The sequence below is a fragment of the Augochlora pura genome, chromosome 7 (genome assembly GCF_028453695.1).
Source record: "Augochlora pura isolate Apur16 chromosome 7, APUR_v2.2.1, whole genome shotgun sequence".
Taxonomy (NCBI): domain Eukaryota; kingdom Metazoa; phylum Arthropoda; class Insecta; order Hymenoptera; family Halictidae; genus Augochlora; species Augochlora pura.
The window spans coordinates 5619407-5631975 of NC_135778.1; positions in this window are offsets into that span (position 1 = coordinate 5619407).

Consider the following 12569-nt stretch of genomic DNA (forward strand, 5'->3'; position numbering starts at 1 on the left):
TCCGTCTCTTTTACTTCCCAAGATTTGTAGAAATTTTATTTTTATATCATCTATGAATTACAGATATGGTGTAGAAGATTACTTGATTTAGAGAGAATTTAGGAAACAATGAGAGAAGTCGTATTTCTATAAAATTATTTTGAAATAGGTTATGATTGTTCATACTTTAATCGATCATTTATTTCTTATTAACCCTTTGACTATTGTTGGCGCCTATTGGCGTCCGAAACGTGTTGGCTTCCCGGTACTGTAGGCGCCAATAGGCATCGAGATCAAATTTCGCCCCCGTTTATTATTAAATTTGATTAATTATATATTGTGTAATATTTATGCTATATATATATTGTAACAAAGCTTAATATTATTGTTCACTTCAAGTAATATTGGTATAATGTAACAGAATTCAATGTTTTGAATATTTTAATATACCTCCTCAGAAATGCTTGTCTAACGAAAAACTACGGCCGTGCCAAAGTCTGCCGTAGCCAAAGGGTTAACCACGTTTTAATGTCCTCTAATTCATTGCGAGTACATCTTCTTTTATATTCAACTTATTTTTATCATTTCAAGAGCGCTAGTACGAACTTTCATTTTTCCAATCCGTGATTATCGTTGCATAGTTATGGTTATAGAGGTATCCGTAATAAAGATTGCATTAGCCGTTTAAAAGATACAAACTCACCCGTTCTTATTTGAGAAAGTATATTTAGACATTTTTCTCTAAACGAACATCCACGATAGTTTTGTTCGTCGTATAATATCTAATCCAGAATAGAACAGTTTCGATATCGAACAAATCGTTCCAGTTCAGAAGATGTAGAATTCGCTCGCATGGCTTGCTCCAAGCAATGTTAACCGTCCCGCAAAGATGTTGAAGCTGTAGATTCTCCTCATTCATCAGCCGACCAGTTTCAGCGGATTTATTCGGCACGGTGAAAAAATAACATTCGATCGGGCAGATAAAGCGCAGAAACACAGTTTAGAAAATGGTCGATCGCAGCGGCGGTTAACGCGAGTAGCTACCATGTTGCAACCGTGCGCCCCGGTTCCCCCCCCCTCGTCACGACCGGCTAACACGGTGTTTCTAAATCACAGATCCGCGCCGCGAGAAATCCCCGTCATGGAAATTACCGTGATGTTAATTGAACGTTTGTAGTATCCGCTGGCACTAATAAAGCCGAACCGTTTGATACATTTGATCGTGATTGCTTCTGCATGTTCGTGGTTCCGGAAGCGCGGCACGATTCGCGCGTTTCTGCCCGCTTTGTAGTTATCGTGGCTACGTTCTGCCCGCGGAGAACATATCCACGTTTCCACGTTCCGCCGGATTCGCCCCGAGGCTCTTAACAACTTAACACACGCTCGACTTTTTACACGCTTTTCCGCTTGACTTTCGCGTTGGTTGCACGCGAAGACCACCTTCTGCTCTCGCGACTGAGCACCGAGCACTTTAATTGCATTCGCTGATAGATTTCCGCTTCGAATTGTAGAAGAGATTTCACGAAAAGAAATGATTGAAGTAAAATTTTCTTGGTTATTGGAAAATATTGGAGGGGATAATTTAAGGGATGATTAAAATCAGTATGCAAGTTTTAATCCCAGGTTTATTTTTAGTATCATTTTTATATTGTTGTATTTTAGTATTGTCATCACCTTTCATTAACTACGACTCGTAATGCAAGAATAACATTAATTCTTAATCATTTCTCTGATAGGATTAGACAATTTTTGTTTCTTGTGTCGTCTACTTATTTTTGTTTCTAGACTTTGATGACAGAAGAATTAAATTTTTTTTCGATTTAAAAGAAATTAATAATCATATTTAGCAGATCTACATATAATCTCTATCACGACTCGGATTCGTTATTATATTGTGAGAGGTTAAAGATGAAAAAAAAAGTATAACCGAATATTAGAAATTCATTTCAAAGTCTTTGACATAACTTAGTAAGTATGAGACTCGCCAATATTGCATGAATTATGGATTAAATGTTTTTTTGACCTAGTATGTACTTCTATGCGAGAAGTGGAATCAGACGTTCGTGATCAGACACGTATTTTCTTTTTTATTTAATAGCACTCACGTTTTACGAATATTTCACTCCATTTTATATTTAGTTCTATTCTTTTTATATTCAGAATCGTTCTATATAATTATAAATTGAATGTCACCCGTTGCATTGAATATTGTTCCCGTCAAAGAATAATCAGAGATATTGGTATTCTGAGAGCTAACTAATTTACACATACATAACACAGCTCCGAGGGAAATATAATGAGACGAATATTAAGAGTAATACGTACCATATTAATAATTATGCTTTTCAGGCAATCAACAGGCAATTAATAATTTTATGCGAGGGGAACTCTATGTCTGAAACAGCAGTATTATAAAAATATTGGTACTTAAACGAGATTATACGTGTATCCAAATAGTTAAATGTCTATCGTCAGATTTTATGGTATTTATAAAACCTTAAACTTATAATTTATACTTACAACTTTATTACCTTTTAACAATTCTCAGGATTTGTACCGCTTATTACATGAAATTGTTACTTCTAATAAATATTTATGAACTGATCAATCCACTGAAATACACCATATTATATTAAATACAGAATAATGTATTAAAATTTAATTCCTTGAAATTGAAATTCCTTCAAACAATAAAATATGTAAAAATAAACTTCTGCTAGTAACCATATATGATATGATAAGATGAGGGATTCCTGAGGGGAAATGTGGGGCTCCTGAGGACATTTGAATAACTTCTCCCTTTTTAACCTTTTGCTGAATATTTAAAAGCGTTGGCCAGTATTTTCCAATAATAATTCATAATCAATACCGCGGATTGCATTTGCGCTAAGGAAAAAATTATTTCGAATGACCTGAGAAAAACATCATTGCTCGATTGTGAACGACTGTTCGAACACGCTGTATACTTTCACCGTCTGAAAAAACTCCTATGTTAACCCTTTACCGTACTTTGACGAGCCTGGCTCGCGGTGGAGATTTTTAGTAATAACCTGTTAGACCTAGCAGGTTATTACCTGTCGGGTTATTAACATTCATACCTGCATGTATGTTATATACCATTCTGAAATTCGATACCCTTGTCATCAATATTTAAGCATTCCAGTAAACGTTAGGTTAGCATACAAGGAGTATAAATTTTCCTATTCTTCCAAGAAACTCTTGGAACCGAAAAAGTTCTAATCATTGTAACTGTGAAGAAAACGGTACGGCAAAGGGTTAAAGCGAGTATGAACGCGCAAACCTGTTATGCAGCCTGCCTGTATTACCACAGCATACATTAATAATTAACATTTGTTATGGCGATCCTCATATTTTATTGTATATCAGATTTTATCGTGTTCTTCAAAGGATTTATTATTTTCGTACAATATGCCAGTTTTGTAAAAATTCAAATTGGATTCCTTGTCATGCAAGTTGTCAAGAAAATGGACATTAACACGAAGTCGATCATGATCGAAATGATCCTATTTTACAATGTTAAAATTTTACAATTACTTCAGAATATTTTGTATAAAATATAAAAATATAAAATTGAAATTGAGTCTATTTCTCCACTTTTATGAGCCACGTATGCCAGTCGGTATTACTGCTAACAAAACGTTTGGTTAACATGCTGCGTGTTATTAGTATATTATGTAAAATATCATAAAATCGAAATTATGTCTATTCCTTTACTTTTATGAGCCGTGTACGCCAGTCGGTATTACTGCTCACTAGGTTACCGCTAACAGACCGTTTAGTTAACATAACACGCGTTATTGTCAATAATCAAATCGTAACAATTCCTTTCGTAAAATAGCACGCGTATATTCAGCCACCGCCTGAAACGAACGCTCTCGCGCTCGGCTCGGCTCGGCTCGCAACACGTCCGCGCGGCCTATGCGGATGTTGAAGCGGGCATGAAAACGAAGATCTACTATGTGTCACCTTTTTATTACCGCTAGTCGACGCCGCGCGGCGTGTTTCGCCCGGCCGTGATCGAAGGAAATCTCCGCGTGTCGGGAAATAATGGCCGTCTCGACCGGGCCCCGCGAAGAATGGTCAGAGACTCGTAAATTCGTTCCGGGCGTCGCCCGCGCGAATTTCTCGCAGCGTGTAAAATCACTCGGGAATCACTTCCACGTTGTAAACACGTCGTGTAAACGGGTTCCGTGTACGCAGCGCCCTATACACCTATCCGCCGGTGGACAAAGAGCTTGGAAAACGGTTATTGGCAGGCAGGATATTGGCTACGCGCTGCCTCAAACGGACGCCCGCTGGACGGCCCCGGCTCTCCTGCCAAGCCAGGCCACCACCTTATGGCCCGGCTGTAAAAAATTTTTCGTCGGCCGGCACGCATTCTACAGGTTTTCCGTGACAAAAGCGATAATGCGCCATTCAATCGACGCCTTATCGTGTCCTTTCTCCCCGTAGGACGCCCGAGAAAAGTCCACCGCGCGGCGTCGGTAACACGGCGACGCGGCTTCGACGATCCTTTCTGCACGGGTAGCCGAGCGTTCTTCGGTGAGCTCTGTCCGGGGAAACTTCGCCCGCGTGGAACTCGCGATGTTCGCCTACTGGTCAGTTTTGCCGGACGGGAGTTATGCAATGCTCGTAGGTGCGCGTGCACTTGTTGCCGGGCTATTACGGTTGGTGACGATCAGTGACGCCGGCGAAATTCTGAGTCACTTCGTTTTACGCGACGTCTACGTTCCCGAAACTTGTGGTGTATTCGAGTCGATCGCTGCGACACCCGGGGACGCTTGGAAGAAACTTCCACGAGATAAACGAGATTTACTTCGATTATGTTATAAAACGATTCAATCGAATTCTGGTGAATTCTGGTTCAAATATTCGACGATGCAAATTTCTATGTAGATTTTTTGAAAATTATGATTATATACAAAAATGACGGAAATATCTCAGAAATGGAGGAACTACCTCAGAAATGATGAAATTAATTAAATTGAATAAATAATTTAGTTACCATGAAGATTTAAAGTTGAGAGCTTTTAGAGTATTTCGTTTGACGGAACTCTGCACATTTCTCGAGATGTCCTGCTCATTTTGTTCCATATTTTCGCTCAATCTTTTTATATTGTAAAGATCATACTTTTCTAATAAGAAATCATGTATCTTTTTAATCGGTATTAATAATGATATAAATTATTAATATAAATTAATTAATTAATAAATTAATAATAATATAAAAAACGCTGTTACTTTAATTATATTTACTGAAAATTTCATTGCAGTATTTTTAATGGTTCAGAAGTTATAACAGCTTGTCACTGAATTCTGCAAACTGGATTACTGTGCTAAAAAACGGAATCAAAGTAATACAAAGGTGTACAATGTAATCCGACGGTATAAAATGGAAATCCCTTCAAACAGATTAACTGAACAGAGCTATTTCCCTTTTGAACCAAATTCGTTCGACGGCAGCGCAATGCATCGGTAATATCGACGGCATTGCCGATACCGCATCGCCTACCACGCATCGTAAATCGCTCGGAAATTGCGGGATCGTTGCGTAATGGCCCGTCGTAACTCAAACAAAAGCTGTATCGCGTAATTATCTTTTATTATTGGATCGGCGCGCGAGCAGATCCAGGATCAGCCCCCGGGCACGGTTCTTAGGCGCGATGCAACGCCATTGTAGCAACATTCTTATCGGCGTTCTTATTATTTGTATCATTGTTCTCGCCGACGCCGTACAAGCCGATACAAAAGTTGCCACGAGCGGGGCTCCGATAATCGCGACGGAGACAATAAGACCGCGGGAAGCCTGGGCACACCGCGCGGAACGTCTTAATGCGCTCCCATTGTTGTCTGCGCTCTGCGCTCTTGGGACGCGCGCTGCACACCTATCCACGGAAACCCGATGATTTTCCATGCTCCGCTACCTATCGTCAGGCGGTCACGGATCACTGGCTTGAGTAGATGACAGCAAAAATCGGGAACAGCCGTTTCTGCTGGAATCGCGGATTGCCCCATTGTCTTCTAGGCCTTTAGGTTCTGCCTAGCGACAGCTTCCTGTTTCTGCGGGTACATCGGCTCGGACGAATTTAGTTGCAGAATTATTTCTCAATAATTAATCTTACGTTTCTCGCGGTTTCGAGAAGGCATAAAAATTGATGTTGTTCATTTTCAGAGAAGATTTTGTAATTAATTTAAATTAGACGTTACTATAAGCAGCTATAGAACTGACTTAGCCGATAAGCAGCTGATTTAACAAGTCAGACTCGTGATAGAGATTTCTGGTAACAAGATGTTAGGCATGAATGTTCATCCGTTCCTTTAAGTAGGAATCCAATTTCATTCTCTTGTTACCAATAATTAAACATTAAAGTAAATGTGAGCACACGATAAATATAAAATTAGTTATCATAGTAATTGTAAAGCAAATGGTACGGCAAGGGGTTAATTTATATGTGCTATGAAGTGAGTGTTTCAAGTTTATTGTTACACGCAATCAAACTTTGAATTTCGAAACAGTAAATATAAGAAATAATTCTTGACAGTGGAAAGAAAAAATCAAGAATGAATAAATTGTATTTGTAACTTTTCTTCGAGTTACTGACGATTTAATATTGTCACAATAAAGTACAGAACAAGTAGAAGCGGCAGTTCGTGACCAGACGAAGCAAGCAATACCTTCGTAATATTACATTCAATCCATTCGAAGGATTCATAAATCCGATCTGCTGCTGACAAGACTTACGAATAGTTTGATGATTTATTTAACTTATTTAAATCCAATTTATAACCTTATTTAAAAAAGCGAAAAATAACAGATATCGAAAATGATAATTTTTGCCTCGCGGATGTTTCATTTCTAAGCCAAAAAAAAAAACAAAAACTTAATCTATTTAAAAAATGGAATATAACAATTTTGTAATTCGCTAATTAATGCGTAAGACGTTTCAAAGCAAAAATAAAAACGAAAGCTCTACGAATTTATATTGCCAACCCGGTAGAATCTAAGTGCTGCAGAATGAAAAGAAAAGAAGGTGACGAGAAAGGTAATACCGTGAATGGTCGCCGCGTCGGAGCTTTCAATCCGACCCTTCCTTCAAGTCCAGATCAGCCCTCGAAGGTAAAAGGAGAACAGCGTGGCGAGGAGGTACCCGTGCAATCAAGATTTCGTATTCCTATCGCACCCGCAGCGGATCGAAGCGGAGCGAGGGCCTGAAGATACGCTCGCGGTACGAAAACGGTCGATATTTCATAGCGTGTAACCCGCGCGGTATTAATATTCTCGTGTAAACTCGAGCGAGGAGAGAAAGGAAGAGGGAAAGATAGAAAGAGAGAGAGAGAAAGAAGGAAAAGGAGAGAGAGAGAAGGAAAGAAAGAGAGAAAGAGAGAAGGAAAGAAAGAGAGTAAGAGAGAAAAAGAGGGGAAGAGAGAAAAGAGAGGAAAAGAGAAAGAAAGAAAGTGAAAGAGAGAGAAAGAAAGGAAGAGAGAGAAAGAGAAAGAGAGAGATGTGCGCAGGAGCAAACGATAACGTAGCCGCAGCGCACACGATCGCATGGTTTTAATAGGTGGCTGGGAGCGCGAGTATAGAGAGGCACCCATACGGGACCACACACCGGTAGCGTTCAATTTATATTTTGGGCGGAGTTACGTTATTTATCGCTGCCGGCCTTCGTGCCTTCGACTGCCATTCCGCTGGCCGCCTTCGATGTAAATGGGACGAACCGCCCTCTCCTCGTGAGCGCGAGCCTCCCGATGCCTTGAACCGCGCGTCGACCGTCGATGCGGAGCCCGGGGTTTCTTCTCTTCCCTCGCTCTCTCGCTCTCTCGCTCTCTGCTCGTTTCGCTTCCGTTCGCCTCTCCGGTCGCGTCCCCCCCGCCAGCCTCCCCTGACCTTCCGGTTGCGCGCGATAACGAGTGGCACGATCGTAGGGACCGCGCGCGGATCAACCGTTTTTGCGAAAGCGCGACGGAATCTCCCCGCTCTGCCCACACCCGGGGGCTCGTTCGACGTCTTAATTAGGTGGCGGCTTCATGCATCTTCCTCCTGATGGCTGATGAGTGAACGGCGTAACGAGGGTACCGCCGGTTTTTGCATCCCCCGGGAACACAGCCGTTTCAGCGACCCCGAGTAATTAGCTAGAAGAGAAATGGTTACTATCAACATTCAAATTAGATCTTGTGTACGCTCAGTCGTTAGGGGCTTCCTCCAACGAGGCTTTTTGTTAGGGCGGTTTTCTGGATTGGGTGCTCCTTGACCGACGGCTGCCTGGACGGCCGGACGGACTTTGCTTTTATTGTTGGTTGCAGATTTACGGATATTGCTAAATTGGCAGGCACGCCTCCCCCACCCCCAACCCCCGCGAGCGCGGAGGTCTGTTTAGAGTCTGGATTAGGCGAGCCTTGTGCTGTCATTAGCGGCGCTCGCGAGCCGACGTCCACGCTTGTCAGGGCGTTTTAATCAATTTCGTTTCTTCACCTTTTTATGATTGATTTTGTTTCACTCGCCGAAGGGCTTAATCGATTTCGATGCAATTTTCAGTGTGGATACAACTTACCAAATCTGCGAAACACAGTATTTAAATTTTCAATGCTCATTTAGGTGAAAAAGTTCGAGACAGAGAATTTTAAATTCATTTTGTCGTATATATGAAAAATGTATAAGAAAATAATATATAATATATAAATATAAGATAATATATAATATAATATACAAATAATATATAATATATAAATGTATAAATTATATTTATAGGAAAAGTAAACGAAAACGTTTTAATAATGTTCTAATAGACCAGTCTCTCTATCACCTAAGAAATATTATATCATTTAATATATTTTTGAAAAAGTTATTCTATTTTAAAGAGTGTCCACTAAATTTTGTCCCCCACGATACATATCATTTTTTACCAGTTTGAATAAATTGCAAACCACCTACCAACATTCTCCTATTTAACAAATCATCCGATTCTTCACTGCCTCTCTATTCCATCTAACCGTATCCGCCATAAACGCAAAAATTCACAGTCACCGCGCGAAGCCAAAAAACTCGCACGTATCCGTGGTTCCGGCGGTGATTCGCCGCATGATTTGCGACAACGATCCTGCATATTGTTCGAGCATCGTTTGTCCGGTGGCAGGGGCACGGTCGGCCGCGCGAACGTCGACGCACAAAGCGGGCATTAAGACGCACGGCGGGTCTCCGTTAATCGCGCGAGTTTCGCACTTTCGTCGGATGTCCCCGCGGCGCGGCGCGGCGCGGCGCCTTTCTTTCGCCGCACAATGGAAAACACCTTTCGCGCGAGAGGCCGGCGTGGGTGACTTGCACGAGCACCGCGGTGAAAGTGGGTCCTTCGCGATCGTAATAACATTCGATTTATCCTCGGTTCCCGCCGCTCGAAGTGAAGGGCCGCCGCCGCCGCCGCCGCGGAGAAAAAAACGTTGCGGTAAAAGTCGGCACCGGACGAAACTACAGTTTCGACGTGCTGCCTTCCCCCCACTCCCCTCCTCCCATCACGGCGCACTTTCATCGAGGAACGATCCTCTTTCCTGCTTCCTTCGCCGCGATTAAAATGGATGAGGCTACGGCCGCGGTACGCGCGCTATCCGTTTCCGCGAAATTCTCGAGATTAGCGTAACGGGGTTTCTCGGTAATAGAACGGTAATTACCGAACCTCGGCCGCTCTTAAATGAAAATAATAAGAACGCGATTCTTGGAGCGCGATCGACCGATAACCCTTTGTGTGGTGGGGCTGGGATTTAGAAGATTCGTGGCAGCGGGCACACGGTCGTTAGCTTTCTACTGGGCGAGTGTAGGTACGCCGGCTCGCGAAAGTATTCGAACATCGTTTTAAACCGAACGGCTTTCTTCGAATTGAGAAAAACGACTTCGATTGTTTGGAGGTGTTGGGGGAAGTCGTTTACAAAACAGTTTACGCTTACTTGAGATAACAATAGAGAATTAAAGAGTTATATTTTTAAACTTGTGTCTTTAAATCTGAGGCTGTAAGAAAAATTTGGTCGATGCTATTCTCGATCGAAAATCGATGCGTCAAGAGCTGCAGGTATTGGGAGGTGTAAAGATCATTAGATTTCTTAAAATGAATGGTCGAAACTGACGAAAATCGTGATCCTTATTTTTGCGAGTCTTACTTGTCTCTAGATCATGACAATGTCTACCGATGTCGATGAGATTTTCAGCATTGTTTGTCATTCCAACCCAATCGCAATTTTATTAGATTGGAAACTATGAAACGGGCTTTTGTATTTAGTCAGTGTTCGGCAACGACGCCCGTTTCATAGTTTCCAAACTAATATAAAAAGATTTATTAGACATTGCCCAGAAAACTAGTCTCTCTACCATCTAAAAAAAACCAAGTTACATCATCGAATTTGGAAAGAGTGATTCCGAAATGTCCGAACACTTTCTCGAGCGACCGTATAGCTCAACTGGCGTTCGAAGTATGAAGATACGATTGAAGATTGTTCGGTAGGAGAATGACTTCGGTGATCCGGTGAAAGCGACCGAATCGTCTCGGAGGCAATGGAGGCAATGGAGGCAATGCCGAGTCCGCGTCACCGGCTAGCCTGCTGGCTGCATCTCGATCAGTGACTCCGCGAAACGTTTCGCCCGATGATCGTAGCTCGATACCGCCGGCCGTTAAACGTCCCGAGCCTGCAACTATTTAAATGCATATTGCCTCCCGTGTGAAACGCGCTCGCGCGCGCGCTCGCCACGAGCGAATCTGCTGCGCATTAGTTAAACGGAGGGGACGGTTGAATTGATGGGCGAACGTGTTAGCATATCACCGAGGAATCGTAATCTCTCCGCTGGAACACCGCGCGGCGACGAGTCACTACGGAACGCTCCTTCATTTTCCACCCCCTTCCGCGAAGATTCTATCGCGGCTGTTTCTACAACTCGCTGCCCGCGTAATTAGAGATAATCAGCGAGATATATGTAGATTGCTGTGCAAATCGCGCGACAACCAACCTTCATCATACGCGGGGATTGCCGTTCGATCTTTACGCAGTCCATTAAAGTAGAATTAATTTTGCGGCGAGTGCAATTAGATCTGAGAACGGGCGGAACCCTGGATCGTTCGTGTTAGTTTATTCGTTTGCGTGTACGCGGACGGTGGTTCTTTATTTTCGAGATCGTTTTGTTCTTTCAGTAATGATCACAGTAATGTCGAATAATAACTGTAATTACTTGATAAAAAGTTCGGACACACGTCTCTGAGTGCTTCTATGTTTAAAGCGTGAAGCGGTCGGGTTGAGGAAAGTGTAGGATGAGTTACCCTAACCGCGTTGCTGTGCTTTCACATTTTTCGACAATGGCCCGCGAAGGAAGGTCAATTTTATTGAATATTAATTATATCACTATTTCTTTTCGACTTCTATTTGTAATAAGAGTATTCTTTTTTGAATATTTAATTTCTTAATTTAATTCCACTTATTTAGCACAAGCGGGTCGAATATACAAGAATTCAAAATAATAATAATAAAATAACAATAAAAATGATAATAATATAATTAAAATGTAGGAAGTAAACGCAAACTAAATATTCTAGCTTTTCTGATAGCATTATATATTTGATTTTCAAATTTATTGAAATCATTGATGAAGAAGTTAACGTTGTTGCCATAACTCTTAACTAAATTCAGCATTTTATTCAAACGATCGGTACAGAGAAAACGGAAAACATAGTGCCATAACCTTGACATAATAAATATCTTTAATTGCATTGGTTTCAACGTCTCTTTCAACCATTCCCCTCAAAAAAACGAAAAATAGCCTTGGACCTTTTCAATATCCCAAATTATTGTAAAATTATAAAAAAAATTATTGAAAAATTATAAGAAAAATTATTAGAAAAATTATTAGAAAAATATTCAAAAAATATTCTACGCATCGTTCGTCTTCAAAATCTACGTTTTAGTTACATTTTTTTACAGGACACAGGAACTGCGACAAACAATTTCACGAGCCGCGTAGAGGCGAGTCGCGTCCGGCAAGATCCGAGTACGGAACAAGAAGCTGAAAAATAAACTGTTCGGCGAATTCACGCGCTCCCGTTGCACGGAACTTTTTCCGGCCCGGAAAAATGCAAGTAGCTCGTGCCGCGTGCCGCGTTAAGTGAATTCTTCGTTCTGGAAACACGCGTGTTGCACACAGGTGCGTACCTGTAAATGACACGCGCGGCAAGGAAAGAACTAGCGAGGAGAGAAAAAAGAGCGGACCAGTTGACACGGAGAGGAAGGAGAGGCTGATGAAGAAGAGGAGGAAGAAGACGAAGGGAAAGGAGGAGGAGGAGGTGGAGAGGCGGGAGGAGAAGAAGAGGAGGAGGAGGAAGAAGAAGAAGATGAGGAGGAGGAGGAAGAAGAAGATGAGGAAGAAAAAGACGAAGACGAGGAACAGCGGGCGCTGCCACTCAGCGGTCCATAAACCGTATGAAATATTAATAATGGCGCCGCTCGCCGGTGGACTTGCCGAGCTCTCCGGGACTTCGCGAAAGAGGGACACGTCCCACGGGACGATCGGTTCGTTAACCCAAGTCAATGGTTGGCGATCG